Source organism: Syngnathus leptorhynchus, unplaced genomic scaffold (assembly GCF_054491065.1).
Source record: "Syngnathus leptorhynchus isolate UIUO unplaced genomic scaffold, UIUO_Slep HiC_scaffold_165, whole genome shotgun sequence".
Lineage (NCBI taxonomy): Eukaryota > Metazoa > Chordata > Actinopteri > Syngnathiformes > Syngnathidae > Syngnathus > Syngnathus leptorhynchus.
This window is the reverse complement of record NW_028232132.1, coordinates 125,001-130,410: the sequence shown is the minus strand read 5'-3', so window position 1 is coordinate 130,410 and position 5,410 is coordinate 125,001. Positions and strand designations below refer to the sequence as shown.

The following is a 5,410-nucleotide window of genomic DNA, read 5'->3' as shown; positions in this document are numbered from 1 at the left end:
CTAAGTGTCGACTTTCGAAAAAACGGCTAAGTGTCAACTTTCGAAAAAACGACTAAGTGTCGCCTCTGAAAAAACGACTAAGTGTCGCCTCTCTGAAAAAACGACTAAGTGCCCACGGCTCTGCGGGGCTTGTGAGTCCGCCCCGCGCCGGTTCGGCGGTCGGCCTCAAAAAGCGAAAAATCAGCCTCTCTCCCTGGAGCTCACCAAAAATTTGTCGAAATTTTTCTAAGTTCTCCTCGAGGTACCAGGGGGTGAGGTACCCGGGCTAAGGTGCAGTACCTTTTTTGGTCTTCAGGTGCGCCAGAGTACAATGAAATGGTCCCAGTAGTCAGTGTACTCATCGACTTTCCCCCCGTTTTCCAAAGCACCCCGTTTACGAGTATGGAGGAGATGGTGCTGGTCTCCCCACGGCGTCGGACACGCCGTCCTCGACAGCACAAGGTCGGATAGAAGACCTGAAAAGCGCCGTGGCACGCGCTGGAGGTGTCACTGTGGCGAAAAAGTGACTAAGTGTCAACTTTCGAAAAAACGGCTAAGTGTCAACTTTCGAAAAAACGGCTAAGTGTCAACTTTCGAAAAAACGGCTAAGTGTCAACTTTCGAAAAAACGACTAAGTGTCGCCTCTCTGAAAAAACGGCAAAGTGTCAACTTTCGAAAAAACGACTAAGTGTCAACTTTCGAAAAAACGACTAAGTGTCACCTCTCTGAAAAAATGGCAAAGTGTCAACTGCGAATGTGGTGGTGCATGGAAGGAAGTGGAGGACGGCCGCCTCCTTAAACACAGGCCGAAGAGGAGCGTCAGGGCCGGCTCCTTAAACACGGACCGAGTGTCGCCCTTAACACAGACCAAGCGGAGGACGGCCGCCTCCCTAAATACAGGCCGAACCGGAGCGCGAGGGCCGCTCCTTAAACACGGACCGAGTGTCGCCCTTAACACAGACCAAGGGGAGGACGGCCGCCTCCTTAAACACAGGCCGGAGAGGAGCGTCAGGGCCAGGCTCCTCAAACATGGACCGAGTGTCGCCCTTAACACAGACCAAGGGGAGGACGGCCGCCTCCTTAAACACAGGCCGGAGAGGAGCGTCAGGGCCAGGCTCCTCAAACATGGACCGAGTGTCGCCCTTAACACAGACCAAGGGGAGGACGGCCGCCTCCTTAAACACAGGCCGGAGAGGAGCGTCAGGGCCAGGCTCCTCAAACATGGACCGAGTGTCGCCCTTAACACAGACCAAGGGGAGGACGGCCGCCTCCTTAAACACAGGCCGGAGAGGAGCGTCAGGGCCAGGCTCCTCAAACATGGACCGAGTGTCGCCCTTAACACGGACCAAGGGGAGGACGGCCGCCTCCTTAAACACAGGCCGGAGAGGAGCGTCAGGGCCAGGCTCCTCAAACATGGACCGAGTGTCGCCCTTAACACGGACCAAGGGGAGGACGGCCGCCTCCTTAAACACAGGCCGGAGAGGAGCGTCAGGGCCAGGCTCCTCAAACATGGACCGAGTGTCGCCCTTAACACAGACCAAGGGGAGGACGGCCGCCTCCTTAAACACAGGCCGGAGAGGAGCGTCAGGGCCAGGCTCCTCAAACATGGACCGAGTGTCGCCCTTAACACGGACCAAGGGGAGGACGGCCGCCTCCTTAAACACAGGCCGGAGAGGAGCGTCAGGGCCAGGCTCCTCAAACATGGACCGAGTGTCGCCCTTAACACGGACCAAGGGGAGGACGGCCGCCTCCTTAAACACAGGCCGGAGAGGAGCGTCAGGGCCAGGCTCCTCAAACATAGACCGAGTGTCGCCCTTAACACGGACCAAGGGGAGGACGGCCGCCTCCTTAAACACAGGCCGGAGAGGAGCGTCAGGGCCAGGCTCCTCAAACATGGACAGAGTGTCGCCCTTAACACAGACCAAGCGGAGGACGGCCGCCTCCCTAAATACAGGCCGAACCGGAGCGCGAGTGTCGCTCCTTAAACACGGACCGAGTGGAGGACGGCCGCCTCCTTAAACACAGGCCGAACAAAATGACACAAAGTGTCAACTGCGAATGTTGTCCATCCAAGGAAGGAGCGTGATGCCCGGCCGGCTCCTTAAACACAGGCCGAGAGTCGCCCCGGACGGTCCGCCTCGCGGCGCCCGTCTGCTCGGATAAAATGACACAAAGTGTCAACTACGAATGTTGTCCATCCAAGGAGGGAGCGTGATGCCCGGCCGGCTCCGAAAACACAGGCCGAGAGTCGCCCCGGACGGTCCGCCTCGCGGCGCCCGTCTGCTCGGATAAAATGACACAAAGTGTCAACTGCGAATGTTGTCCATCCAAGGAAGGAGCGTGATGCCCGGCCGGCTCCTTAAACACAGGCCGAGAGTCGCCCCGGACGGTCCGCCTCGCGGCGCCCGCCCGCTCGGATAAAATGACACAAAGTGTCAACTACGAATGTTGTCCATCCAAGGAAGGAGCGTGATGCCCGGCCGGCTCCTTAAACACAGGCCGAGAGTCGCCCCGGACGGTCGCCTCGCGGCGCCCGTCTGCTCGGATAAAATGACACAAAGTGTCAACTACGAATGTTGTCCATCCAAGGAGGGAGCGTGATGCCCGGCCGGCTCCGAAAACACAGGCCGAGAGTCGCCCCGGACGGTCCGCCTCGCGGCGCCCGTCTGCTCGGATAAAATGACACAAAGTGTCAACTGCGAATGTTGTCCATCCAAGGAAGGAGCGTGATGCCCGGCCGGCTCCTTAAACACAGGCCGAGAGTCGCCCCGGACGGTCCGCCTCGCGGCGCCCGCCCGCTCGGATAAAATGACACAAAGTGTCAACTACGAATGTTGTCCATCCAAGGAGGGAGCGTGAGGCCCGGCCGGCTCCGAAAACACAGGCCGAGAGTCGCCCCGGACGGTCCGCCTCTCGAGGCGCCCGCCCGCTCGGATAAAATGACACAAAGTGTCAACTACGAATGTTGTCCATCCAAGGAGGGAGCGTGATGCCCGGCCGGCTCCGAAAACACAGGCCGAGAGTCGCCCCGGACGGTCCGCCTCGCGGCGCCCGTCTGCTCGGATAAAATGACACAAAGTGTCAACTACGAATGTTGTCCATCCAAGGAGGGAGCGTGAGGCCCGGCCGGCTCCGAAAACACAGGCCGAGAGTCGCCCCGGACGGTCCGCCTCTCGAGGCGCCCGCCCGCTCGGATAAAATGACACAAAGTGTCAACTACGAATGTTGTCCATCCAAGGAGGGAGCGTGATGCCCGGCCGGCTCCGAAAACACAGGCCGAGAGTCGCCCCGGACGGTCCGCCTCGCGGCGCCCGCCCGCTCGGATAAAATGACACAAAGTGTCAACTACGAATGTTGTCCATCCAAGGAGGGAGCGTGAGGCCCGGCCGGCTCCGAAAACACAGGCCGAGAGTCGCCCCGGACGGTCCGCCTCTCGAGGCGCCCGCCCGCTCGGATAAAATGACACAAAGTGTCAACTACGAATGTTGTCCATCCAAGGAGGGAGCGTGATGCCCGGCCGGCTCCGAAAACACAGGCCGAGATTCGACCCCGGACGGGCCGTCTTCTCCCGGCGCCCGCCCGCGTACGCCCCCCATCCCCGGTCGCCCGTCTGCTCCCGGCGGGCCTCCGAGTACCCCCTCACCCAACTGACCGACTGGCACTCATGACCCGCCTTGGTAGGGCCTCCATCGGCCTCGGCTCGTCCGACGTCGGGTGGACGGTTCCTACCCACTGCGGGTCGCACTCTAGCGCCCCGGCCGCCGCGTGAGCGTGCGCTCCCCGCGCCGCCCCGCAGGCCCCGGCGCGACCGTACTGCGGCGAGACCGAGACGACCCGGTTTGGCATCCATCCCACCTAGCCACGATCCACGGAGGCCGAGCGAGCGGCTGAGTGTCGGGCGCCGCGCGTGCGAGCGTCCGCCGGCCGCGCCGGTCCTTCCGCGAATGTCGTTTCTCAAACCCTCCGGCTTGATAGCGGCGGCACCACGGGAAGCCGTCCACACACACCGTCCGACCTCTATCCGAAAAGCCTTCCCGACCAACCGCGGTCGTGGGGGCGTCTGTCGCTCCGCATCGGGGGGGCGTATGGCTTCCGCGCTACGCGCTGCGGGCTCGGGGGGGCCGCAACGGCTGAGTCTGACTCGGCCGGGGCGCAGCTTCCCTCCCGGCAGTCAGCAATAGTGCCGATCGCGCCTGCCACCAGCCCCCTCCCCGACGGGTTCGTCGGCGCCGGCTGGCCGCCGTCCGCCTTCGTTCCCCGAGGGTTCCCAACCAGCGCCGATCCAACTCCGCATCCTGGCCGCACGCAGTGCGTGCCTCGCGCGGGTAAGTCGCCGGCGCAGCGCCGCAGCTCCCGACCCCCGCGTACGGGAATAGTTGAGGGCCTCAGCGGGCCGCACCGACCGAGTCCGACTCGGGCCGGGGCGCAGATTCCCGCTTGGGTGACCGAACGTTCTCTGCTCGGGCCGGAGGGCCGACGCCCGTCCCCCCCCGTCGTCCCCCACGGACCGCCTCCGAGGCCACTTCGCACGGCTCATCCTCGGCTCCCTACCAATGCTTAATCGATGGGGCCGCCCGGCCGGATTCGCGCCACCCTGTCCACCGCGAGTCTCCCCAGACTAACCCGAGTTACCGCCCAGCTCGCCTAACCTTGCACTCGCTCTGCCAAACGGTCGTGTAGTCGGCGGGCCGTCCTACGGGTCGCCCTCCCTCCCCAAACGCGCGGCGGGATAGCGGCAAGGCGGCGGCGGCGGCCAGCGGCGTCGGGGCGCTCGCACCGGAGAAGAGGCGTCTTACGAGGCCGGGCGCAGCTCCCTCTCGTTTACTTGCTGAGTAGCGGCGCTCGAAGGTTCCGCGGCGAGCGCGGCTCATCCCATTGAATGTCCCTGCACCAGGCTCCATCGAAGGGCCGCCCGGCCGGATTCGCACCCCCCTGTCCACCGCGAAGTCCCCTCGACTAACCCGAGTTACCGCCCAGTTCGCCTAACCTTGCATCGCCCCGCCAAACGAGCGAGTTGTCGGCCGTCCTGCGGGTCGCCACCGGCCCCAAACGTGCGGAGGGATAGCGGCAAGGCGGCGGCGGCGGCCAGCGGCGTCGGGGTCGACCTAGCACCGGAGAAGAGGTGTCTTACGAGGCCGGGCGCAGCTCCTCTCGTTTAGGGGTCCGCGAGGGTCGCATTCGAGGTTCCGCGTCCTCGGCTTCGGCTGCGCCGGGTCCAGCCCGATCCATCTCACCCCGCGGCAGCGTCAGACCACCTAGAGCCCCCGCGAACCGCGGCCGGCGTCCGGAAAACAGTCGCGCGAGCCCCCGCTCCGGCGGGCCGGCGAGCGAGAGGCGCTACCCAGCCACCCTCTCTCCTACCTGGTTGATCCTGCCAGTAGCATATGCTTGTCTCAAAGATTAAGCCATGCAAGTCTAAGTGCACACGGCC

General features: G+C 63.5%; 1 non-coding gene across 1 annotated transcript in view; it reads left to right on the top strand.

Annotated features, from left to right (window-relative positions):
* The first annotated feature begins 5,337 nt into the window (after window positions 1–5,337).
* LOC147037517 (18S ribosomal RNA) overlaps window positions 5,338–5,410 on the top strand; it is a 1,907-nt gene continuing 1,834 nt past the window's right edge. Inside the window, exon 1 of the ribosomal RNA XR_015064468.1 lies at window positions 5,338–5,410. This exon is cut by the window's right edge and continues 1,834 nt beyond it. This is a non-coding gene — a ribosomal RNA (18S ribosomal RNA).